This window comes from Neofelis nebulosa, chromosome 10 (assembly GCF_028018385.1).
Source record: "Neofelis nebulosa isolate mNeoNeb1 chromosome 10, mNeoNeb1.pri, whole genome shotgun sequence".
In the NCBI taxonomy this organism is placed as follows: Eukaryota; Metazoa; Chordata; class Mammalia; order Carnivora; family Felidae; genus Neofelis; species Neofelis nebulosa.
In genome coordinates, this window is record NC_080791.1 from 69,237,838 (window position 1) to 69,264,891 (window position 27,054).

The window sequence follows — 27,054 nt, forward strand, 5'->3', positions numbered from 1 at the left end:
AGGTCTGGTATTTTATACATACCAAACACTGTCCTGTTTATAGGAGAAGAAATCTGTTTGGCAGTGAGATTTTTAAATGGTGAAATGTATACAAACAAACCTTGGCTTCTAACTTAGGCCTGGCTTAGAAGTACGTATTGTTTTTCTGTTAAACGTGCAGGGTTTAGCAAGGAGACCTCCTCTGCAGAGAGGTGAACCCAAGAGACCTCAAATTTGGGAAACTGGGGCTGGTACTTCCATGTGGACTTGACTGACAGCACACCTCTCTGGTTGAAAGGGTTGGCACACAGGAAGGGTTTGGTTGTGGGGTGGATGGATGGAAGGATGGATGGATGCCTTCATGCTGCTATTGGAGTTTTATTTGAGAGTCATAATCCTCTTTTAAAACATCACTGTCCGTGCAATGACAAGTAAAGGGTACTGAGTGTAGTGTAAATGAGGTCAGTGAGATCAATTTCTCTTGACCCCAGCTGGGACTGTGGCATTGCAGGAGTGCGATCTTATGTGGGAGCAGAGAGCGGGCTTAGTAATTTCTGAGCCTAGCTGACTACTTTAGGGCTGGAGTGCCTTGTGCTGGGGGAAAGAGGTAATAGGATTTGGGAAAGAAGTAAAGGTAGTGGGGAGGAAGACTAGGAAAAAAACAAAACAAAACAAAACAAAACCTTGCTTCCTACTAAATTGGGGAGCAGGTGGCTGAAGTCCCCGTTTTCCTTTTAGCATCCTTGAAGGAAGACAGGTGGTCACTGTTAGTAGTCTTACTCTTATGGGTTAGATTTTCATGGACTGGTCTTGGGTTTATGAGCTGAACGAGATTTTGTGGATTCGCTGGAAATGTAACTGCAACGCTGTCTTTTCATGGGCCGGGTAATACTACCTTTCAATTTCTGACTTCAAGCCATGGGAAACAACCCATCCTTACGCTGAGTTCTCCCCCTACCCTCTTTTTCTGCCTTAAAGCTTATTTTGAGGGATCCTTGCCACGTTGTATCGCGGACAAAGTGGGGTAAAGGTGGGGAGTAAAAGCACATTGGTCCTAAGAAGAAAAAGTGGATCTCTTTTTCTTTGGCAACGATCACCTTTGAAAAGTGTTGTACTATGAAACGCAGTTTCCTTAAATACAACTAACTCAGCCTAAATGTGTGCTTTGTATTATGTTCGGCAACTGAGCCCAAGTTAATTAATGCCGCACATCCCGTAGTGACTCTCTCTCAAGCCAGGCACACTCACATATACCCTAGTGCATAAAAGGCAAACAACTTAATTAACTTACTCTCTGTCCATAATTATCTTTAAATTAACTATTTATAACGTCCAAGCGTTTACACTGCGAGCATATTTTAAAATCTGCTTAGAGTAAAAGGGACTGGACATGGTTGGTTACCCTCTTCATTCCTTTGTTTGCCTGCTTGGCTGTTACTTTCAGATGCCACTCTCGTCATACTCTAAGGCTGTGTGCCTGAAATTAATATCAATTTCTGCAAACACTCAAGGTTTCGTGTTTGTTGAATCTTGTTTCAAGATGTGTTCTTTTCTCCTTGAGCCCCTATGCTGTGTCAGGCCTTGGGCCCTCAGGAGTGGACAGGACAGATGGGGCTGCTGCCCTCAAGAAGTTGAGAGTCTCTTTGGAGGCCATATATGCATTGTGTTAGTTTGCTAAGGCTGCTGGACCAAAGACCACAGACTGGGTGGCTTACACAACAAAAATGGATTTTTCTCAAAAATTGATTTTCTCACAGTTTTGAAGGCTGAAAGTCCAAGATCACAGTGTCAGGAGGTTTGGTTTCTCCTGAGACCTCTCTTCTTGGCTTCATAGACCTCCACCGTCCCACTTTGTCCCTACCTGGCCTTCCCTCTGTGCACACACATCTCCTTTGGTCTCTTCCTCTTCGTACAAGAACACCAGTCATACCGGAATAGGGCCTCACCCTTATGCCCTCATTTAACCGCAATTACCTCTTTAGAGACCCTGTCTCCAGACACAGTCACATGGGAGTTCAGGGCTTCAACTTAACAAATTTGGGGGTGGGGCGGACCTACAGTGTAGTCTATAAACCGTGTTTATTGTCAGGGGCTGTCTAAAATGGGAATTGACATAGAAGTAGGAATTGGCTAGGCAGAGAAGAGAAACGAGGGGCGGAGTATCTCATGTTTGAAGGCCCAGAGGATATGAGAGAGAATGCAGTGGATAATTCAGTGTGACTGGATTTAGAGATAGTTACTGGGGTTTTTTTTTTCCGTCGTGATTTTGAATGCCACACACACACAGATTGTACTCTTGAATTGTACCAGCTCTCTAGAACTCAGTGTACCTTGTCCTTGGATTTGTGAGTGGTGCTCAATGTGAAAATGGGATTTTATCTGTGGAGGGTCAGGGTCACCAAATGGTATTGACCAAGTAGCCTTCTCCCTACATACTTGTGCTGCTCTGGTTGGTTGGGTTTCTCGTCTGCCCTCTCGTCCCCCGTGCCCCTGTGTAGGCAGTGTGTGCAGGAGGTAGGCACAGTGGGGACGAGACGGATTCCCCTAACAGAAACCGGAGAATAAGGGTTCCTGGCTGGCCCCAGTCAGCTAAGTGTCCGGCTGTGGCTCAGGTCCACCGTTGCACCGCTTGTGAGTTCGAGCCCCACATAGGGCTGTCAGTGCAAAGCCTGCTTCGGATCTTCTGTCTCTTTCTCTCTCTGCCCCTTTCCTGCTTATGCTCTCTCTTTCTCTCAAAAATAAATAAACGAACAAACGAATGAATGAACAAAAGAAAGAAAGAGAAAGGAGGGAAGGAAGAGGGAGGGAGGAAAGAGAAAAAGAAAGAAGGAAAGAAAGAAAGAAAGAAAGAAAGAAAGAAAGAAAGAAAGAAAGAAAGATAGAAAGAAAGAAAGAAAGAAAGAAAAGAAAGAAATAGAACAGAGAAGTGAAAAAAACCCCACTGCCCTGAACCAATTACTGTTAGCATTCTGGTGTATTTTCCTTCATATGAGTTCATTTTTACTCTACAAAGTTGTGATCATCCTCCATGTTTTATTGTGCTTTCTTCATGTAAAGCATAAGCCTTTCCTATTAAATAATATTTTTTTTAATTTTTTTTAACGTTTATTTATTTTTGAGACAGAGGGAGACAGAGCATGAACGGGGGAGGGTCAGAGAGAGAGAGAGGGAGACACAGAATCTGAGACAGGCTCCAGGCTCGGAGCTGTCAGCACAGAGCCCGACGCGGGGCTCGAACTCACGGACCACGAGATCATGACCTGAGCCGAAGTCGGACGCTTAACCGACTGAGCCACCCAGGCACCCCTTAAATAATATTTTTGAATGCCTGTTTAATATTCTATTCAGAGAAAGTTGAACAATTCCTTATCTTTAGTGTGTTTCTCTTCTTTGCCCCTCACAAACATAACTGTGACAGACACCGCTTAGCAACCTTCTTCCCCAGGATTCCAGATTCTGTCCCTAAATCACACCAGGAACAAAGGTATTGTTAAGGCTTTTCATACATATAATCAAATGGCTCGCCAAAAAGGGTTGAATCAGAGTATCAGTACTTTCCTCCAACAGCAAGGTATGCTCCTGGGAGCAGAGAGGATTATTGTTGTTTTACATTGCATTACCTGCGAGGATGAACCTTTTCTCACTCTATCAAATCATTTCTGTTTCTTTTGTGAACTAGCCTTCCAAGTCCTTTGACCATCTTTGTGTTGGTGCGGTGGTGCTTTACGGGCAACAGAGGTGGGGAGGAGTGCGTGTTCTCTCTTCCCTGGTTTAACTGGCAGCAGTGAATGCTGAAAGTGATGTGAACGAGAAATTATAATGGTAATGAGAAATGAATTTACTTACGTCTGGTTTTGGAGTCAGCTAATGAGTGCAACACATTTATAAGAAAATGGAGGTCCGGCTAAGTTAAAACTGGAATTTTGAACCAGGTGTCCCTGTCCCTAAGCTGGGGCTCCTTTTTCTAAACCAGTCACCTCTTCTATAAGATCTGGTATCTGTGTTTTTACACCGATTGCTGCTGGCCCCTGGAATGCCCAACCCAGTGCTAAGCTGCTCCTGCAGGAGGATGTAAAGAGATAAGCACACTTCCTGGCGATGACAGTGATGCTGGGGATCGTCTTTGGGTAAGGAGAGACTGAAGGCATTGGCCCTCCTGTCTGGAAAGAAGAAAGTTGGAAGAAAGACATAAAGGAAGCTTAAAATCGTCTAGGGTAAATGCAGATGCATCCAGTATTTTTGTAAACGCTTGAATGTAGATGCGCTTAGAAATTACAAAGGAAGATTGTTAGGACAGAGGGTTGTATAATACATTTCATATCTTGTTACGCTGCATATCTCCGTAGCTGAAATTTAAGTGAGTCGGACATTTTGTGGATGAAGGAATGATTCAGAGAATGAATGATTCAGAGAGGAAACGTAGCTGGAGAGAAGACTCCAACTTTTTAAGGCTGAAATTATGGGTCGAGGACCAGAACGCCTTCCCCAGCAGGACATTGCAGGTGCCCACCCAGGGTGGGCTTGGTCTGAGGGGTGGAGCAGGAAGGATGAGCCATGGACGCCCTGGTAGATGGCTCTTCATGGGTTAAAGCAGGGACCGACTCGGCTGCTTTATATCATCATCTCTCATGTTTGAGGACCCACTGGATGCGCTCAAAATGAGCCATTTCACCTCCTCTTACCTCTTCCGCATCATCAACCTGCTTATTAAGAGAGAAGATCTTTCATTCTTTCTCTTCAGAGGAATTTTGGAGCCTATGGGATTTTGAAAACAACACTGTTGCCTCCGAACATACGGCATATCCCTACGAATCCTAGTAACAGGAGTGTTTGGTGTTGACACGGGACCTCCTTTTGTGAAACTGACTACGGTCAGGAGGATCCCACTGTGGAGGGGCCCTTGGAACATTGTAAAGTCTTTGGATAATGTCCAGTGTGGACAGGGCTGCGTGACCTCTACAAAGGCCTCTGATGTTTTAGGGGGAGAGCGGCCTTTACTTTTTGATTCTGCAGTTACGATCGCAATAGACTCCAGGACGCAATTCCACATATATCCGGATTAGGTTTTTCTTTCTAATTGAGGAGAACTTTGGATTTAAATCCTGCTGGAAGCAACGTTAAGGGCCTGTTTTATGCATTTACTAAATGTTTATGATGAGATGCACTTTAAAGAGAACATTTAGCATTTGCGTAAAACGTCGATACAAAACAAAGGTTTATTATTACAGAGTGGATCTGGAATGAATACTTCCCCGCTTTAAACTCATGAGTGGTGGGGATGTGGGTATGTCCCTTGGCTTTTCCTTGCTTGAATTTTGTCATCTGCAAAAAAAGTTGAAATTATTAGATGATCTCTAAAGTGTCTCCTAGAGCTAAACATTTCTGACTCTCTCGTATTAAAGTCTCTAAGACAGTTCCTCTAACAGAGTCCAGGCAGTATGGTTACAAGTATTTCCATCGTTTTTTTTGTGGGTTTTAGTGATAATATTTTGTAATTAAGAGGCTTGAGTAGATGAGAAACCACACACATGGCATGAAAGGGTTTCTCAACAGAAAATCTGTGTGGCTCAAAGTGGAGAAGCAGGCGTATAAATTTCTCTTGACAGAAAACATGTTACCACACAAGGAAATCATGAAAGACCTCTGAGCAAGCATTGCTTTTTCATAGGCTTGGGAAAGTTCCCAAATAATATATTTTTTTTCTAAAATAATTTTTTCTGGGGTACCCGGGTGGTTCGGTCGGTTAAGGGTCTGACTCTTGACTTCGGCTCAGGTCACGATCTCACGGTTCATGGGTTTGACCCCCCCTCACATCGGGCTCACTGCTATCAGCATGGAGCCTACTTTGGCTCCTCTGTCCCTCCCCCCCCCCCCCCCGCCTCTCCCCCCTCTGGTTCTCTCTCTGAAAATAAATAAACTTTTTTAAAAACTTAAAAGATAAATAGTATTTTCCTTCCAACTTTATTAAAACAAACAAACAAAAAAACTTTTAAGATCCTAAGCTTCAGAAAGAAGTCTGGTGCACACTATGTTTATTGTTGGTCCATTCATTCAGTCGATGTTAATTGATCATCTTGTATGTGCTAGGTGGTATCCTGGGGGCTGGGGATAGAAGGATGATGGGGAAAGCCCCTGCCATCTGGTACCCCGGCCACTTCTAGAGAAGGCGGTCATGGAAGCAAATGATGGATGTTGGGGGCGGTTCTGAGAGCAGGAAAGTACAACGAGCAGGAGCAGAGAAACCCCAGTTGCGGGTTGTGGAAGGCTTTATGGAAAGGTGGATTGCAGGGGTGCCTGGGTGCTCAGTCAGTTAGGCGTCCGACTTCGGTCCAGGTCATGATCCTTCATTTCGTGGGTTCAAGCCCTGCGCCAGGCTGCTCTGTGCTGACAGCTCAGAGCCTGGAGCCTGCTTCAGATTCTGTGTCTCCCTCTCTCTCTGCCCCTCCCCTGCTTGCACCCTGTCCCTCTGTCTCCCAAAAATAAATAAATATTTTTTTAAAAATGTGTATTGCAGTCTGCAGGTAGCAACAAGAGCTGGCCTCCCTGCTGCAGGGGACTGCACTGGTTGAAAGCCCAGGGATTGGAAGGAGGCACCGAAGACATCGGGAGAAGACTTTGTTTTAATTAAGTAAGGCCGCTCTGGTGGTAGCCTTAAGGAAGGGTAAGAGTGGAGGAAATGGACGATCAGGAAGCAGTTAGGAGGTTACTGGGAAAGATTGGGAAGGAAATGGTGAGGGCCTAGAAGAAGTGTGGATGAGCCCGAGGGACAGATGTTTATGCAATTGTGTGTTTGCAGACGAATGGATCATGTAAGGATGGGAGTCAGAAGAAGGCACATGTGATTGTGGGGGGTTCTAACTTGTGGGTGTTGCTTGGATCACCTCTGAGAAACTCACAAGACGTCACTCAAATGTGACATCTCTAGTTGACTTAGGAAACTGCTTGCCCCTTTGGTGAAACATTTATTTATTTTTAAAGTTTATTTATTTATTTTGAGAGAGAGCAAGTGTGCATTTGGGGGAGGGGCAGAGAAGAGGGGGTGGAGAGGGAATTCCAAGCTGACAGCAGAGCCCAAAATGGGACTTAATGCCATGAACAGTCGATCGTGACCTGAGCAAAACCAAGAATCTGACGCTCAACCAACTGAGCCACCCAGGCGCCCCTCCTTTGGCGAAACTTTTAGAAGCACTGACTAAAAGGGCTGTTGGCCACTGATCTCCTGACAGAGATTTAAAAAAAATTTTTTTTAATGTTTATTTAATTTTGAGAGAGAGAGAGACAGAGACAGAGCACAAGTGGGAAAGGGGCAGAGAGAGAGAGGGAGACACAGAATCTGAAACAGGCTCCAGGCTCTGAGCTGTTAGCACAGAGCTTGACGTGGAACTTTAACTCAGGAACTTGTGAGATCATGACTTGAGCCAAAGTCCGACGCTTAACCCACTGAGCCACCCAGGTGCCTCTGCTGACAGATGTTTTAAAACACACATGTGCGTGCACACACAAACTCAACTGATGGACACACACGTATGTTGATTAAAATTTTCACTACCATAGAGCACGTGTAGCACACAACCTACAAATACTAATGAAACATACAGTGCTTTTGACTATAAATTCCATGCAGCCAATTGATTCTCACAGTATTTTCACTATCTTCTCTTGTGTTCTTAGCTAGACTGAGGGCAGCGAGCAGAGAGTGGTGTCGCCTGCGCTCCCCAGTCTCTGCTCGCATCTGGGGAAGTGGACCCGCTGCCTCACCTCCCTTACGTACTCTCCCAGAGGGCTGCTGGACACAGGCCTGCTTTGTCAACACTCTCTCCCAGACCACACACCATTCAGTAACTGCCCTTGGGTTTTGTTTCCATTCCTTTCCCCCCCCCCCCCCCCACCCCATATCCGAGGTCAGTGACCAGAGTCCAGCACATGAGACCATGTGAGTCGTGTAACTTCCAAAGGGCCCTTGATCCTTGGAACCCCACTTGCGAACCCCTGTCTCCAACAAGCCTCATTCTGCATCAGACTGATGGGCGGGCACACCCACAACCACAGCCACTTTTGTCTGTGAGCATGTTTATTGTCGCTCTTAAGAGATGTAATTTAACGTGTCCCATAACACACAGCTCTCATCCTACTTGACCTTTCTCTAGCATATTAAATGGGTGGCTTTTCGGGCTCTTTTTGCAACTTTATCTGACCTTGCCCTCCATGATACTACTTGACCAAGTATATTTCTTTTTTCAATTTCTCAACCTCCTCTGTTGACTCCTTCGCCTCTGTTCAACCCTCTGTGCTCTCCAGCTCCCCTTCTGTACTCTTCCTGGTGTGATTGGCTGCTTTCAGGCTTACTTATCAGCCAACAGGCTGACTGCTGGACCCATACCTCCTGCTCACCCTGGATCTCTTAATCCCCCACCTCGCACATCCAGCTGCTTTTACAGATGGCTCCCCGCGGGCATCTTTTTGTGCCCTCAAATTCAGATGCCCAAACGAAACTGATGGCCTCCCTTGCTCCAGTGGCCTGTGTTGCCCGCATTCTTCATTTCTAAGATGCAATACCATCTTGGAACCAAGACTATCAGCTGCCCCTGAAATCTGTCCTTTCCTTCTATACCACACGTGTCCAGAAGACCGGCCAGTGCCAGCCCTTGATCCAGTCCCCTCTCTTGCTTCTTCCGGCCTACTTCCCAAATTCAGGCTTTCTTCCCCGCTCCCCCGGATTGTTGCTCCATCTTCCTTGCCCCCCTCCCTGCCTCCAATTGGCCCCTTCCTGGCTCCTCTTCATTCACTAGTTAGAATTCCCCTTCGAGAGCCCAGGTAGGATGTTCAGGCGCCCTCCTCAAGCACTTCTGATGGCGCTTGGCATTGTCCTCGGGATGCAGCCTTAACTCTCAGCATGCCTGTCTCACTGACGCAACCTCAGCTGGGCCTCTGCTGTCCTGGCTACTCGCTTCGTAAACCAAGCTAAATAAGTCCTCCCAACTGCTCACTCACACTGAAAGGTCTGTAATTAAATTACAGAGAAAGGTCAATCAAAACTCACATAATGGGGATGATTGTTTCTGAGTAACGGTCTTTCTCAACTTTTACTCGTTTTCATTTTCACGGCCTAAGTGACCGTCGCTTGGCTCCCGATACCTGGGTTTGGCTGAGATGATGTCATTGAGACTCCCCTCTGCATGTGCTTCACGTGGTTTGGGGGTGCTGTGTATGTCCGTAGGCGTGCCCAGCTGGCTCCACATCTCTCAAGGATAGAGGGGCCCTATTTGCATCGGAAGCTTCTCGGTTTTCTCTGAGGTAAAAAATGAGATCTAGGCTTCATGTTACGGGAGGTCATATATACACGGTGGCTCCCTATATGTGATCTCGTGAGAGGAACAGAATTAGATTATGTGTGGTTTTCGGAGTTGGGGTCAACATTTGATTGCTCCCCCAGGTAGCAACTTCATGGCTTTCATGGTGGGGAGGGGGGAGATTGTTCTGGAAATTTTACGCTCCGTGTCCTTCAGCCGGTTTGTTGCCGGGCCAGACCTGTCTAAAAATGGAAACAGAATATTGGGATGCTTTCTGTCTTCTCAGGCTATCAGTGGTAGCTGTCAGGAATTTGTTACTGTCTCCTAACGCCTTTTAGCGTGAGAACAGGCTAAAGGCAGTCCAGGTGGGGGAAGTTAACATTATTATGGGGATGCCAGAGAGGGACCCAAGTCCGGACTATTCATATGTGGAAGGGCAAAAAAGGGGAACAGAATTAAAAAGGAAACCCTTAGAAATATCTAACCACCATGGATCTGCCTTTTTTTGTCTTTCCCTAACTGCGTCTCTTATACACCATTAGGTAGCTAGATTGTAAGTTCCGTGAGTGCAGAAGCAGTACCTTTTCCTTCCTTTGTCCTCTTCGCTGTCCGCCTCCAAGTCATGCCCATAATGGGTGCTCAGAAGCCATTGGCTTTCGCATAGTATCTCTCTGCTCTAGCACAGCTCTTGAGATAGCAAGGAAGGATGCTGATTAAGAAGTGTGTCCTCACCTTAGCATACAGACTGCACTTAATTCTCCTCCATCACAATTCCCGGAGGGAAACTCGAAGGTGAATGTTTGCTTTGCCTTGTTTTTGGAAGGGCGACTTTGTAATTTTCTTGGGCTTTTCTAAGAATCCCTCTAATCCCAGCACCAGCACCCCCCCCGCCCCCCCCCCCCGGCCCCCCAGACCAGCGCTGCTCTCATAGTAGCTGTGCTTCATGCAGCTACTTGCATTTCCTGGGAAGCGTGCCATCTTCCTTTGGTTTGGGCTGTGGAGGCTCCACACTTTGAGCATTCAGTGGGAGGCAGAGGGTGGAGGACAGGAGGACACCAGCGCTTTCTGTTTGTTCTCTGGCCGCTTGTGTTTGGAGGGCATCTAAAAGTAGCTAGATCTCATCATTGTGATATCATAGCATTACAGGGTACTAGCCCTTTGGGGAAACTGAGGCTCAAAAAGGGGTTTAACTTTCCCTAAAGTCAGTGACTAGTTAATGGCACAGTTCTACAGTCTGTATTTTTCCACCACCCCACCCCCTCCACCGTTTCTGTGGAGGAATCTGGAAAGCTCTCATCTGAAAGTGTGTCCTGACCTCGTGAAGTATCAGCCTCAAGGTTACATATGTTAAAGAAATGCAGTCCGTTTTCCCCAGGTGCTGGATTCTGGTGAGCAAGCTGACTCTGAATTCCTCAAACCACTTCTACAGAGCAAAGAAAAACCAGTCAGACTAATGTTAATCATGGGAGCCTATTACAATGATATATAACTTGTCATAACACATTATAATATTACAGCAGGTATATTTAACCCACAGAACATTCTCTGGGGGCCCTTAACTCCCTTTAAAATCGCGTTCCAAGTCTCTGTAGCAAGACGGAGTTTCCGAGACCGGTGACGCGGCCACCCCACGATGGACCAAGCCGAATGCTAGGAGAATCCTTTTTGGAAAACCCTGCCCTGTATCCCCGGGCTTAAAAGTATGTTTGGTTTTGTCAGCACCTCCAAACGGGAAGTTGAGATTTGAGGGAAAACCTTTGGTGGCTGTGCACTAAGCTTTCCCTAGAGTCGGAGTCTCGGTCGTCATGGGAACCGCACTGCTACCCCATTTATTAATGGAGGCTCGGTGAACTTCCGGAGGTACTCTTGCCCCGTCCTGTAAATTCATTCTAGAAAAATGCAGGTTGACTCTTCAGATATTTCTCTGTCACGTCTCAGGCATTCGTTCCTGGAGCCTCACGAGCTCCAGAGAATGGCCTGTGTGCAGTTTCAGAACCACTGGTTTTTATCTGGCAAGGGTGCGTGAAGGCCGTTTCCTTTCATGCTTAGATCGTGTTACTGCCTGCCTGCCTTGTTCAATAAGCAATTTTTTTTTTTATTATTATGCCGCCTTTACGAATTATGTGGATTTAAAATAAGGAGAGAGGGAATGGAAAAATTCAGTAATCAAATACATCTAAAACCTTGATAGTGGCTTTAGGAGACTCAGATGTTTCTGAGCCTTTTCTAACTTTTAAAATTCTAAACTTTGTCCTTTATCCAAAGTGAAAGGTTTCTTTCTTCCCACTTCAGTAAAGCACTTTCAGAGAATGCCTCAGACAAATGGCCTTAAAGTAAGTCTAATTTCACTAAACTAACTCTCCCCTGCCAGGCATATATTAACAGTATTGGAAGTTGCCTCCAGAATTTTTTTTTTTTTTTTAAGCTAATTGTTTATCTGGGAGGATGGAAATGGTGGTTTTAAGCCTTTAAGTCATTCATCATGCCTGGCAGCCTCTATTGTCTCATTGTTGAGTCTCAGCCAAGTGAGACTCCTTCTTGGTCTTGGGAGGGAGGTCCACAGATCTGGTTTTGCCAAATCTGTGTTCTGAGTCCGAGCCCTACTCTAAGGGAAGGTAATGCAGGCAGACTCCTAGGTCCCCTCAGCTTGGGGAAATGGGGACCCACTTTCTTATGTGATAGGAAAGTTTGGAAGTCACTCTCTGTTCAACGTAGAAGTGACGGCACTTCATCTGTTCTTCCCAATGTCTCCGCATTACTGTTAGTTTTAAGTGCATTTTTGTGGACGTAATAAAATATTGTTTATAGTGAGCTACAAAGTAAGTAATTACAATGTGGCGAATGAAATTCAATCTAGCTTTGTCGTGGTTTTTTGAATTTTAATTAAACCAGTCTTAGAGTAAATTATAAATGCTGCTGCTTTTGTTGTGACAAGTGACATTGGCAAAATATTAATCTAATGGATAGTTATTCACAGAAGTTAATGTCTTCTCCCGTCTGCAGGCTTTGGGTGTTTGTTTTTGTTTTAATTTTCAGTTTATGCTTTAAAAAATCCAGAGTAGAGAATAAAGTTTTAAAAACCACATGAAATAAGAACTCCATGTATGGAATATTCCATCACTGATATCTTGCCAGCCACAATTGCAAATGTCTCATTTATGGCACTGAAAACTTTTTTTTTTTTTTTTAAGCCAGATGTCTCTGTGGTCACTTTTTTGGTATCGTGAAAGCTGGGATAAATAACCAACTGTTGACTACAAAGCCGTAATATTAAAGGAATAATCAGCCCGTGTTCCTATTAGATCATTTCCCTTTTATTGTATTTTGTAAATTACCTTGTGGTGTTGCTTAAAAGCTGCATTTTGTTGGTTGCGTGTCCCTTTAATAGCTAAATTATCCAAGCTATTTTCTTAGGAGATTCTCTTAACTTGCATTTATAATTATCTGTAAAGAATATATGTATTTTGAGTATATTAAATATTCAAAAGTTAATTTTTCTTTCTGTCAGTTTATGTGCTTCTCTCCACCCTGGCCTAAAGCTGTTCTTACGTTTTAACATTCTGATTTCTAAAACGAATGTGAAAAATTTAATGACAAGACCTTTACACTAGTCCTGCAGGAGTTTTTAATATGATGAATTTCAGTCCAAGGGTGAGATCTTTACACATTGTTTATCTCTTTTCACCCTTCAAAGCTGACTTAGATCCCAAAAGTTAGAGTAAAATCAATTTCACCCCATAGTTTTTTCCCTCCAGCGTGCTAGACATTCCCATCGGAAAAGTAGAGCCAATTATCCCCGCGCGTGCATGTGTGTGAGGATGATAAAATCACATCATTGAGTCAGTTTCCAAATACGGTTGTAGCCTGTATTTTTTATCCAGGGATTACATTGTTGCCCCACCACCGCCATCATTAGATCGTGGGGGGCAAGGGTAGAGAAGGTGCGAGACGGTTGGCTGTAGACATCCAAATATGACAGCACAGAGTAATCTCTGCAACAATATGGCAGCAGAGCATGTGCTGACTTTAGAGTGCCAGATCAACCCCAATATTTTTTCAGGGAGGCTAAATCTCTTGTAACTGCTCAATTGGATTTGTCACTGAATGAAGTATCAGCTGCTGTTGGACAAGGCCATAAAAGCCAGCCGGCTGGCCCTTTGTAGGCAGGGCTTACCCAACGATTGATATGTTTTAGCACTTTTGGGATTATTGTGATTAAGAGGAAACCATTCTGAATGAGAGAGAAAAGAGGGTAAGGATGCACAGCCCACAGCTGGTGAGCAGCATGTGTTTGCTGCTGAGGAAGTCACCATTATGGCTTTCTCCGGGATCCTGCCCTGATTGACGGGTATGAAATCTTTATACGAAGAATCAGTGTCCTGGTTTCCTCCAGCGGCAGCTCTCCTTGCAGGGCGATGGGTATTTGGAATGTTGTGGACTCGAGCATTCTGAATGCTTTCAAAGCCCTCGGGCGCGCATGCTCACACGCCCACAGTGCCTAAACACATTGGTCTGCGCGCACCCGAGTTAATTGAGTTAACGTGTAGGGATTTCAGGACTAACAACAGAGTGTCCTCTTTCATTTCCCAGACCCAAAGCTCTGTGACAGCCGTTAAAAATATCCCTCCATGTAGTTTGTGCCCTAGTCGTTTGTATGGGTGCGACGGGGCGACATGGAAACGGCACAGCCAGTGGATTTGTAAACTCGAGCACCTGGCTGGGGGTTTCTTTAAGTACGGGAACCTTGCCTTGTCTTTTTAAAACAGGTTTGTTTTCAAGAACCACCTGCTCCCTGGAGCAATAGAGCTCTTGCACGGGTCTTGCACTGGCCAAGGCAAGCCCCTGTGGAGGGCCGATTGGAGTTTGAGGCTGCCCAGTGCTTGCGGGGTTGTGCATGGAGTCCGGTCGCCTCTCTGGCCATCCCGGGGAGACTGTGCCCGGTTCATGCTCAGAGTTTGCTCGGCATCCCGCACAGGAAAGAGGCCGGCTTGCCAGGTCCTGCAGAGTGTCTTTCCAAGCCTGTGAAAAGCACGAATCATCCAGCAGTAGAGCATGCTTACAGCTGGCCCTTTGCTAGCTTTGATCTGCGAATCAGGCCGCTCCATGAATGCCCTTATTGTCATGTTATGTGTACACAGTGTGTGAATTATTGAAAATAGGGAGGCCTGAGCCTCATCTGGTAGAGATTACAGTGCAGGCATGCTGGGCGAAGGTCTGTAATTGAAAATCCCCAGATGCTGTTTATTTGGCCTTTGTCACATGACCTGCTGCAGGAAGATTGTCGGAACAAAATGTTGCCTGCATGGAGAGTGGAGCCCACCCTCCCCCACCCCGAGAGTCTCCGCAGGCTCAGTCTGTACACAGCTTAAACACCTGCCCAGAGGATTTTTAAGGGCTTAAAATAGATTCGCTCATAGCATTTAAATAGAGGGCATCTTGCTTGTTGGTTTAAACTGCTTAAGCGGTTGTTGACTTGTGGAACCTTCTATCCACACAAGGGTTTGCTGGATAATTTCACTCTGAGATATCTTTGCAAAGCAACCTTCAAGGCTAGAGCCATGTAAGCAGAAGTAGTTTGGGCTCTGCCTTTTCTTAAAATCAAACTTGAGTGTGGCGAATGAGCTTGCAGATGAGGCCATGTTGACTGTATGTGTTCCTTGTCTTGAAAAATACTGTGGCTACCCAGAATATGGCTAGCTAGTTCATCTGTGTTTTATCCAGTTCATCCTTACCAATTCTACCAATGAAAAAGTTGGGAGGTTTCTTAGAACGTGTGTTTTTCTCTGTTGGATACTGAACGTTATACTCTTTGTAGGTGGTGGATTGAGGCCGGATGGTAAATCTGAACTTGATCACAGGAATGAAAAGCGTTGTCCTTTTGAAGAAGGGTGGGCTGTGGGTTTCGCAGGTGCTTTCTGCCAGGGAATAAAGTAACCCCTCCCCATCCCTTTGCCCTCCCCAGTATCTATCTCAGTTGTGATTATGGGTGCCTCGTAGTTTCTTAGAGCTTGGGAAGAGGAAAGGTTCTTGGGTATTTGCCACTCTCAGCATTCACCTGGACTGTGAGTTCCTCGAAGGCAGGAGCCCCTGTCGTGTTCTCTATATATCCCAGATATCTGCCAGCACGGTGATTTTCTGTCCTGCCAGCTCTGTCTTCCTCCCTCTCTTCCCGCCTCTTGGAAGAAAACATTCAGTCACCACCTCCTGTGTGCCGTCATGACAGTTCTTCAAATATTTTGCCTTTCAAGATGGGGCTAAAAATCAGCAGTGGTGCTATCATGAAGTAGCACATTCTCAGTACTGTGCCGGCAGTTGGGGGTTCGGGGAGACTGGGAGTAGGAGGTGTCCCCTGCCTTCAGGAAGCTGATAATTTGTCAAAGAAGGTAAGTGGAAACACCCACAAGGAGCGTGTAGTATGGTGAGCCCCGTGCTGGACGCACACCTAAAGCCTGCTGAGCGGAAGGGGCAGAGCAGGCTAACGGGCAGGGAACTGGGAAGTGCCATGTGACCTGGGTTTTGGTAAGTCAGAAATAAGCCTTCAGCAGATTTGGGCGGGATGGCGGGAGGCGGGGAGGGGAGGGGAGGGGAGGTCATTCACACGAAAGGAATAGAACCCAACATGACATGACAGTATGTGTAGAGAGTGACAGGAAAAAAGGCAAAAAACAAGACAAAACAAAAAACCTGGGTTTGTGTATGTAACATTTTAATTTTTTACAGGGAGAATATACTGCATATCACCTGGGTAATTTGAAATTTTTAAAGGAGAATAAAAGGGGGTTGACTCTCCTGAATGTGAAACTCGGCCAAGAGAGGTATTCTGGTTTGCTTGTTCATGATCTCACGTAGAAAGCCCAGTGCATAGGCCACTGTTTTCTCCTTAATGATCGGCCCGTGTGTTGCTGCCTTTGGCTGCTCTTGGTTTTGCGACCAGTCGAATGTGGCCGGCGCAGCTGCGTGAATGACAGAGCGTGGCAACCACGGGAGAATACGTCTGGATTTTTATCTCAGACTGTTCTTTAGTTGTCCCTCTACTTTTATTGTGCTCTGCTTTTATTGCTGTTGTATGGCTTTCTGCCTCAGTTTCCCTCCTGTACTCTAAGCCCCTCGAGGGCAGAGAATATGTACTGTTCCAGTGTATCTCCCACACTGCTCCTGCAATGCTTCGTGCGACGCCTTTTGTATAGAAAGTATTCAACAGATGGTCGTCAAGCAAGGGAGGGGAGTGCGTCGGGGCTGGATTATGAAGGACTCGAAAGCAGAAGGACGGGTTGAGTTTTACCCTGTGTTGTAGGCAGTGGATGGAGGACGTTAAGTGGTGTACATTCAGTCCACTTCACGGCCAAGTTGTGCCCCCTTCTAGTAAGATTGTGTTCTCACTAAGCACCTAGTAGTGGCCTTGTGAGAAGTTAACTTACTGGGGTATTGAGGCTATCTTCAGAGCAGTCGGTCCAAAGTCAAGGCGTCATGAGGGTGGAGTCAGAGCCCGACTCCCCCACTTAGCAGTTTGGCGACTTGGGTGGGTTTCTGAGCGTTTTGAGCATCAGTCAGCATCCACAAACTGGGAACAAGGTAGGTGCGAGGGTGACGCACACGAGCAAATAAGCCACAGCGCGCTACGCGGCCCTGACGCACAGTAGGTCTTCAGCACACGCTGTTGTCCACCTCGCTCCCATCTCATTGCGTCTCTACCTACCACACAGTAGGTTTTTCGTTTCGCTTAGCCCTCAGATTAATATGTCCTCAGTTTGAGTGCAGTTTTTAAAATGTCCTTTATGATCATGGTTTCCATGTTATTTTTAAAAGAATTCCTGAGTGCCTGGGCATTTAGAATCCTCTTTATTTAGCATGTTTCCTAAGCAGCGGTCGGTCCCACGTGAGTGTCCCTTCGACTGAGTGCATGGGTAACGTGCCTCTGTACGGCAGCTGCCTAGTAGCTACAGAAGTTTCTTGCTTTATTCTTCTAGTGACGGTTGTATTTACACTAAGAACTAACTTCTGGAAATCCGGCGGGGGACGTGCTATTTAATGCGATGCCGCCAGCCTGTTCATAAAGATAATTTTACAATCTGCCACGGATTACAAGAATTTTGGCCGCGCTTCGCCCTTGGCAAAAACCTAATTCCCGCTATCTTATTCAATGAACAATCCATTCTAAATTAAAAGATTATTATAGCAAGTAAGTAGCCTGCATGATGCCCGGTTAACGTTAAGATATCCTAATAAAGGGCTCCGTTTACTTGGAAACAATTTCTGCGGCCACATCCTTTTGACAGGTTCGCGTGCGGTCAAGATGTCCAGAACGGTTTCAGTGCCGCGTGGCAGAGCTGCTCGGTGTTAAGATCCCAGAAAGTAGAAGCGTTGTAGGTTTATACAAGATGCTGTGTGGCATGGCGCTCTGGACAGAGAAACCTCACATACGCGTTCCAAGCGATGAAAGCATATAAACCAAGTGCAGTGACACTGCATAATAGTCCCAGGACCATTTAAGATCACTTTGAGGGGTGAGACCCTTCCCCTGTCATTGCTAACGCATGCAACAATCCTCCCGAGTGGATACTTCATCCCCATTTCACAGGTGAGGAAATAAGGCTCCAGAGAAGTTAAGCAAGCCGCCCCCGACTCACACAGCTTATAAGTACAAGTCCAACTTCCCCAGCAAGACTGCAAGTCCTACTTCGGAATCAAAAACAAAAAGAAGTCTGCAGCATTGCCACCATTAAAGATTCTCCATGAAAAACCAACAGTTTTTGGCACTTCACATGTGTGGATTTCACACTTCTTTAAAGGCCAAATAATTAATAAATAAACAGAGTGTTCTTAGCAAAGTTTTTCATTAACAAGACTCTCCTGGGTTAATGTTGAGATTAGCTTTCTTTTGGACCAGGTCCATATTCCTGTGGCATTTGGAGGTCGGTGTGAGTAGGAAGGGGAGAGGAGGAGAGGGGCATGTGCTGGTCCCCCTTGTGCCAAGTTAAGAGAGCAGAACGAGGGTCTGGAAAACTTTGCTGCCTGTCATTGCAGTAGTTGTAACTGTAAAGGGGCTTACGGGTTTCAGGTGATACTGTTGGTGCTGCCCACTTTATACGATCTTTTTCTAGATCATTTTTTCTCTGTGTAGGAGACCTCACTCGGTCATTTATTAAAGACATTTACTGAGTACCTACTTAATAGGTGCCGGATCTACAGTCAGAGAGAACTAGATAGATTGTTTCTATGGAGCAGTTATAGCTCTAGACGGGGAATGAATAGTCCCCTAGATGAGTAATCCTCGTGTAGAGCAGCAGGGGGTATGCTGGGCATATGAGAAAATGACTCACTCTGGATGGGTCCCAGAAGACCTTAGGGAGAAAATACTTCAGTTGGGGCTTACAGGGATGAGTAGGAGTTTGCAGGCAAAGGAGAAGGGAAAGAACATATGGTCTGTGCAAAGGCATAGAGGTACGGAAAAGCATGATAGTGACCTTGGGAAGTCTCCAAAGTTCTTTGTGCTAGAATAGAGGAGCCATCTACAGAAATGGGCTAGTAGGCCTAGGTACGGGCTAAGGAGTGTGTGTGTTTCTTACAGTGGCCAGGGACCTGTGGATGTGAGAAAGCAACATAATCAGATGTGGCTTTGAAAGAAAAGGCAGATGCCCCAAAGATGAGTGAAGATTTTCCCTGAGAGCCTGTGGTAGGGGGTCTGTTTAGGTTGCTGTCAAGGGCAACAAGCATGGGTTCCATTCAATCCCATATGCACCTATATTCAATCCTGTCTACACCTTGAGTGTGTATAGACACAGAGCCTACCTTTAAGGAGCTTATGGTCTGTTACACAAGGAGTCTTACTAGAGCCAGAATGTGGGCCGTGCCTTGACACAGGCAGAAGTAAGGCATCGTGGGCCCAGAGCAAAATGGTGATTCTCTGCTACGTTCCCGGCCAGAACCAAGCCATGCTGAGCGATGTGTTTATAACTCACACTATCTATCTTCTGTTACCAGTTTGCTCTGTTGCGCTGTGGTCTTTCCCAGACGCTGGTCTGCTAGGTGAGCTCCAGGCTCCTGACTCTCTGGCTCACTCTTCACATGTTCCCTGCCTTGTGCGTGTTTCAGACAGGGTTTCGTGGAGGACACCCCCTCCGCGCTGGGCCTGGAAGGATTTGTTGATGGATCGTCCTAACCGTGAGCAAAACCTCTGAATGGCAGGACGGTTCAGGGAACTGAAAGCTACATTGTGCGTTTTGATGGTGGCAAAATGGTTTCAGGTGATGGTGGAGGTGGTATGTCATGAGAACGCAAAGTTGGGGCCAGATGGTGGAACAACATTGAATACTATACTACGGTGGTTTGACCTTTAGACTATAGGCAGTCGGCCATTAAGGTCTTAAAGCAGTAGCGTGGCTAAGCCAGAGCTGTGCTTTGTAGGTAGCTGTGGACAGGATGGACTAGGCAGAACAGGGGTATAAAGTTCAGCTATTCATTCGAGAATTTAAAAGGTGATCATCCAGCATCTCTTTACCGCTTCGCAGAGAATGCACCACCAGAGACGCTTTCTTCATTCATATTTATTTTCCTTCTAGACATAATTACAGCAAGGATTTCTCTCCAATGTAGAAGGACTGTGTTCCATACAAAGCATTGGGCGGTTTTACGTGCTTGCCTCTTTGGCCCTTGTAGTCTACTCCGAATGTGCAGTCCGTCAGCTGTCCCGCTAAGAGGAAGAACAAGACGGCGTTTTATGGGGGCCATCCCTTGATAATGTTATCAGCCGCCGTTGACTGGTAGGAGCTCCTAGAAGTGGGATTTGAGTTCTCTCCAGGCCTTTTGAAGGGGTGTGAGGAGTCAGTGCCGACTTGCCAGAGGTTAATGTAGCCAGCCGTCCTCTGTATTCTTTCTGCTATGGCGATTGCTTCTAAGCCCCTGAGCGGAATGCAGACACAGGTTCTTTAAGGGACTTGCCAATGTTCACCTCCTGAAGGCCATCAGTCCATTCTGTAAACCTTTAGATTGGGAACACACAGCACCAACCCCTCACAACCCAGAACAGGCTGTCCGGCCCTTTCTGGTGATTTTCCACATTGGTGCTGGTTTTTGGTCAATGATTTATATCAGGGATTAACCGAGACACTGAACTTCCTCATTGGTAGTGCTCTGGGGTTGGTTCAGATGCTGTTTTTTGTTTTTTGGTTTTGTTTTTTTTTTTGGTGACCCTTCCTTTATTCCCAAGCTTAGCTTTGTACCCTCCTCCCATTCTGGTTGTCCATCCCTGCCGTTCAGTCGTTCATCAGTGTGTACTTACTCTTGAGGACATGCTGTGTGTTCAGCCCCGGGGGTACAGTGATGCACAGACCCCAATGTGTGGCCGGTGCTCCTGTGGAACTCCCTGTCTGGCAAAGTGGGAGGGGCAGGCATTTATCACGGAAGCATTCGGATACGTGGGCCGCATCAGCTGTGGTGCACGAGAGGCACAGGCCCGGGCCGGGCAACTGGACTCCGTTGTCATGAGGGTCCTTCACAGGTGTAGGTTCCTTGAAGGCAGTGGCATCTTCATACCCCCCGTGATGCTGGCATATTGCTTGTGCTCTGCAGGTACCATCAGTTGTCTGACCAGACGGTGACTGACCAGCTTCAGTAGGCCTCCTTTTCCTCCCCATGTTGCTGGTGCAATGGCAGCCATGTGGAAAACAAGGTTAATTGTTAACTCCTCCCAGGTTAGTTAATAAAGACCCTTGACTGCCTCCTCTGGCAGCGTCCATCCCTACAGACTCCCCATAGATTCAGGAGGAGTATGTGTCCCTTGGTGCCCACATTGTCCCCTACACTTGTGCTTTTGGTGTTGACTTTCAAAGCGTAAGAGAATTTTTCCTTGAGAGGAACCTCAGCTGACAGGGGGAAAAAAGGGGCGGGGGGGATTCGTGGCTACAAAGTATTTTACCACCACCTTAGAGAATCTTGCCCGAGAAAGTACTTCGTAAACCGTCTCTCTGTAGGGCGCCGCTCCTGTGTCGGAGGACAGAGCCACGTCCCGCGGTCTCGTCACCTTGCGTCTTCTTTGCTTCTTTCCACTGGGACATCTTTCCCTTTTCCGTGTTCACTTTATGTTGATGATCCCGTGTCATAGTGCATTGATCGCAGGGATGTAGCAGCCCTGCTTCTGCCCCTGTCAGTGACTCACTCCACAAACACTGAGCTGCCTGGGAAGGGGAAGCAGAGAAAAGAGGAGTACCATTGGTTCTTATTTTCAGCGACTTCTGGTTGGAGCCATGGCGTGTACCGAAACAATAGAATATAAGGCAGAAAGGATATGAACCAGCAGCGAAGAGGCCCAAGTCAGAGGCTGTGGATGTTTAAGAAAAAGGGAGGCCTCTTCTATCCAGAAGGCTCACGAGGGACGAGGCATTTGAAAGATGAGCAGAATCCAGATGTGCAGAAAAGAGTCAGGGCAATACAGGGAAAAGCAGTTGTGCGTGCGGGTACAGAGCTTGGAAAGCTCAAGGTATTAACAGGGAAGCTTCTGGTAGCCAGTAGGGTCATTGAGCTGAGTTAGGGTTTGTGAGGGGCTGTGGAAGAAGGCCCTGAGGTCTCAACCATAGCATCAGTGTCTATTTGATATGGCTTCGTTCTAGCAGTCTGGAGAAGTTGGAGTTTCCTTTCTGATTTTCTACGTGGTTAAGAGACGTGGGGGATCCTCAGGTATCCCTCCCAGCAAGGAGAGGGCCAATGTGCAGTGACCAGAGCCCCTGCCCTGCCCCTGGGGTGGTCAGCCCTCCCCTGGTGTGAGTTTGCCTCTGAACCCCGGCTACAGCCATTAAGAGAAGGTTCCGTGCCTTACTTCTTTCTTTGTGGCTCCCTGCCTCCATTCAATTACAAAGTGGCTCTTACGCTGTGAAAGCCCAGTGTCTCTGGGCTACAATTTCTAGCCACAGACCCTGCATTTGCTGGGCCTCAAACATGACCTTGAGGCCACATCCCATCACACACCCAGCCCACAACAACGTTAACCAGTCTTCTGTCTGGGCAAGGCAAGCCCCGTGCAGACTCCTCGCCTTTCAGCTGGAGTCTTGCTCCCTGTTGTCCCTTTTAGCGGGAGATTGCACGGCCATCCGGGGCACGGGAGCAGCGATGATGGCTCACTTTCAACGCTGTTATGTTCTTTAAGAGAAAGGAAGAATAAATAAAGGCTGGATTGCGGTGCCTGGTGAGGATCACGGTAGGAAAGTGACGAGTCGGGCTTTGTCTGTCTTTGCTGCTGCCCGCTGCCTGTGGGAAAAGCAAGGGCAGCCACAGCTGCCGAGCCTCAGGCTTAAAGAAGCAAGAGGGTGTAGGTGTCTAACGGACATTTTATGCCCCAGAGTAGCTATAGTATAATGACACTTAGTGGTGAAGTGTGACATTGGCACTGAGCTCTATAAGCTATCACAAATATTGATAGAGAAGTGTGAAGGTGAGGCGTGAATGCTGTGGGCGCTGACTATCGGGTCAGAAACTCTTGGGCCCAGAAAGGAAGTGTGGGGCAGTCAAAGGAGCTTCAGGGCCGGCAGGTGTGGTTTTGTGGGGTTCCACGTTCCTGCTTCTGTGTGTAAGGAAATGCCGCTCTTCCGTGTGGCATGGCCTTCCTCCCATGCCCCTCCATTCTGCCTGCCAGAATCTGTCTTAGCACTTCAGTTAATGATACTCACATTGAAGTCTTAGGAAGAAAAAGTGTTGCCATGCCTGCGGAAACCACCACAACACAAAACGCAACCGCAGCAATAAGATAAGAGCTCGGTGGATGGGCAGAGGAACGGAAAGGCATGTCGAAGCAAGTATAGAAAAAGCGAAGGAGGTGGGTACGTACGTAGTGTGTGCTGTGAGATTCTGCAAAAAAGAAAAAAAAATTCTGTATGTCTGAAATTTTTCATAATAAAACGTGGGAGAAAGTATCATCTGTCCTTAAAAGCCTAGATGATGTTCCGGTACTTTGGGGACAGCTTTCTAGACTTCCTAAATTACTGTGTCCGATTGTCCATGTATGTTATCAGACCCTCTTCCATGGCGGTAGTCCTAGTGTGACCCTTGGAGCTGGTTGGTGCTTTTATTTTAGCTTTTGTGTTGGCCAGTGACCTCCTTGTGGGCAGGCAGTCTGTCTTCTCTTTATATCCCTGATGCACCAGGTAGGCATCGTAGAAGGCGGAAAGAGGTGGTCCCCACCTGCCAGTAGGATTCGTTTAGGAATGTCACGCATGCTTAACGTTGCCATTACCTTTATTGAAAGTCCTGTTTGTAATGTAAGGTTACTGGACCACCGTGTGTGTGTGCATGCGCGCGCGCGCGCGCATGCTCACACACACACTCGCGAGTGTTTTAGAAGAAAGAGAAAAATTAGGGTTAACATTTCCAATTCCCAGCATTCTGATCATGACTGCAAAACAAGACTATGCTGTGTGACCCGAGGCCGGCTGCCGGTTACATCGGTGATTGTGGGTGCCCAAGCTCCCAGTCCTTGGCAAGGGAATTCTGGACTATATGGATCCACCCCATTTGGAAAGCCGTACTATAGAAATATATATAAATAGGGCTCAGATGTTCTTGTCAAGGTCACTGACCAAGATCCATTCAGAACCTTGTTGATTTCCCCAAAATATGTCCAACCCCGGGGTAGCCTAATAGATACCCCACGGTCATTTGGAATGTCATCCTTGTTTCCATAATGGTAGGCATATTTTAATTCTGGGCAGATTTAGAATTGAAAACAGAAGATTTTAATAGAATCAAAGCTATAGTGTTAATATTTGACTCAGAGGATTTATACACATTTGATGTTTCAAGTAATTATTTAAAATAATTTGGCCCGCGCCACAGGTGAGCCTTTATTTCCAAATTAAAATGTGCAATGAGGTAATTGGTTTAGACTTGATTTGGGGGAGGGTTGAAGTCTTACTAGAATTGTAAGCAGTATTAGAACATTTAAGATAATTCGTTAGGTTTCTAAGAGTTGTTTGAGGGAAGGTTTTGGAAATTCAGTCAAACAATTCTAATAATTAAAAGAATTAAATATATTCTAAGTTAAATACCCAGTTTTAAACGTTTAAAGGACTTTCAATTAGCTTTGTAAAATGGAGCAAACATTATTTGAATGGCCCTTTGAATGTGATTATAAAAATTATAAGGTATGTAAGTTGAGCTTAAAACTTAAGGATGAACTAGATAGAGTGTTTACATCTGTTTTTTTGGGTTTTTTTTAATGTTTACTTTTGAGAGAGAGAGAGAGAGAAAGCCTGATTGGGAAGGGGCAGAGAGAGGGAGACACAGAATCCAGAGCAGGCTCCAGACTCTGAGCTGTCAGCACAGAGCCCAATGCGGGGCTCAAACTCACGAACCACAAGATCATGACCTGAGCCAAAGTTGGTCATTTAACTGACTGAGCCCCCAGGCGCCCCTTGTTTTTTAAATAAATGAATAAAATGCCCATTTTTAAAAACCAGGTAAGCCCAAGTGTTTCTGCGTACAAAGCTGCCCGCATGGTGATTAAAAAATTCACACGAAATAAAGTGATTAACAAACACTGTACTTACTAGATCAGGTGGGTGCTCAGAGTTAGTTGAATCTGAATTTAAAAGTCGAATCAGCGGTACCCCTTGTGGAGGCAAGAAACACACAGAAACCTCAAGTTAATTACCCTTCACGGCTTCAAACATGGTATGAAAGAAAGAACGCAGGGTTTCGAAAGGTGATCTTACTTACGTAAAGAACAGGGACGTGAGAGTCACAACAAGCTTCAGTGAAATGGTGGCTGTCGCGTAGTGCTCTGCGCATGCTAGGTGCTCAGCGAGGCCCTGCTGTAGACATGGTAATGTTGAGAAGTTTGATTTGACATCATTTAGCTCCTACGGGTATCATTCGCACGGACCGCAGGGTTGTATACGGCCAAATGTGGCTGACCTGGATGTTCATCTCCCCGCGGGACCACATGCCATAAGAAATCAGTTATGGAGGTTACGTGTCACACAAGTCACATAACCACGTCTGCTTTCACAGAAGATGGGTATGGGGGCAGGGCACGTTCCTGCCATCTGGACAAGGTTCGGGTGAAATTGCATGTAATATAGAACCCTGGATTTATTTTGTTCTGGCCACTCAGCCCTAAACAGGGCTCACAGTGAGGCCCTGGGCTGGAGGATGCTTGGCTCGTCTGCAGACATTGTCATTTAGGTCTGGCTTCTGGTAATGAGGCACTCCTGGCCGGGCTGTGCTGTCAGCGAGCCTTTGAGACAAATTGCAAAATCTGTACAACCATTTGAGAGATGGAGAAGCAGACCCGAGGACCCTACAAGGGGATATTGGTAGTTCTCAAAAGTTTGAAACAGAATGCTCAGAGAAGCAGTTTAAACCTGAATTTAGAGGTCCTTTTCCTGTGGTTAAAGCGTAAGTTCAGACAAGAATGAGGATGTGAGAGGATCCTGACGGGCTGGAATGATAAACTTAATCTAACAGGATGAAATGCAGTAGCAATAAATGTAAGCTTCTGTATTTGGATCTGAAAAATCCCAACTGTGCATGAAAAGACTGGGCACAGAGGTAGAGAGATATATCTGAGGAGTAGTCTATATGAAAAAGACCTCTAGGAGTTCAAGTGACGTAAATTGACAGTTTATTGTGGGTCCCCAAAATCAAATGCAGTCTTAGGCTGCATTAACAGAAGTAGGGTATTTAGGATGAGGGAGGTGATAGACTTATTCTGCTGTGGACTTGTCATAGGAAGAGCACCACTTTGGTTCTGGTCTCCAGCCTATGAAAGGAAATTAGATGAAGGATGCTCACCAGATGGCTGTGGTAGTATTCCAAAAGCTGCCACAGGTAACAGGAACAGAGGAAGTTTGGCCTAGGTACAACTCCAGGAAGACCTGAAAGTTGTTAATATCTGAGAGTCAGTCACGTGCATAGCCTCGTTCATGTGAAGAGGAACAAGGAGAACCTGGGGTTGAAAGTTCTAAGAAGCTCCAAATAAGGAGGGTCTTTTGTTTTTTTGTGGTTTTTTTTTTTTTCCTTTGAGAGAGAGTGTGTGTGAGCAGGGGAAAGGGGCAGAGGGAGAGAAAGAGGGGGAGGGAGGGAGGGAAGGAAGGAGGCGGGGAGAGAGAGAATGAATGAATGAATCTCGAGCAGGCTCCATGCTCAGTGCAGAACCCCACATAGGACTTGATCCCATGATCCTGGGATCATGACTTGAGTTGAAATCAAGAGTCAGACACTCAACTGACTGAGCCACCCAGGCGCCCCTTTTCATTCTTAAATATGGTTTAAGATAAAGTGGACTGCTTCCTTAATTCTATAAGTGCTTGGTTACGTTTATAAGACTCTAGGCTTCTAGCGGTAGGAGCAGATGACCCAGAGGAATCTCCCAGCCCCAGGATCCCACAATTCCTTTGCCTTCCAGTGGTGACCCTGATCTGCATGGTCCTAACATAGACATGCACGGACAGAGCCATGATGACAGGAACCTTCTAGGCAGTGCCGAGGGAGTCTTCAGAATCCTCAGACGAGCTTTCCACAAGGACACTCTTGGGTTGATCCTCATTAGTGCTGCCAGTTTTTTACTGTGCCAGGGGAGATCTGGGGGGGTGCGGTCCCTCTCTGTCACCAGAGGCTGTGTTATTGTCTCATTGGTTCTTTCTGTGTGCCCAGCAGTGTGTTGGGTGCCGGGGAGGCTTTTGGGGGAACAGACAAAGCTCTTGTCTGAAGAGGTTCAGTTATGCAGAATGTCTGCAAAGTAAGGCAGCACAAATGAATTCTACAACCAGCTCTACAGCTAACAAATGTGGTTAACTGA

General features: G+C 46.3%; 1 protein-coding gene and 1 long non-coding RNA gene across 11 annotated transcripts in view; one reads left to right on the forward strand and one right to left on the reverse strand.

The window, feature by feature from the left end:
- Nucleotides 1-27,054, forward strand: part of TEAD1 (TEA domain transcription factor 1) — a 270,973-nt gene that overhangs the window by 164,780 nt on the left and 79,139 nt on the right. The gene's annotated exons all lie outside the window — the stretch shown is intronic.
- LOC131487492 (uncharacterized) lies at nucleotides 19,799-22,877 on the reverse strand. The gene is made up of 2 exons (XR_009249780.1): nucleotides 20,548-22,877; nucleotides 19,799-20,168 (listed from the first exon to the last, which is right to left on the reverse strand). It is a non-coding gene; the product is annotated as an uncharacterized LOC131487492 (long non-coding RNA).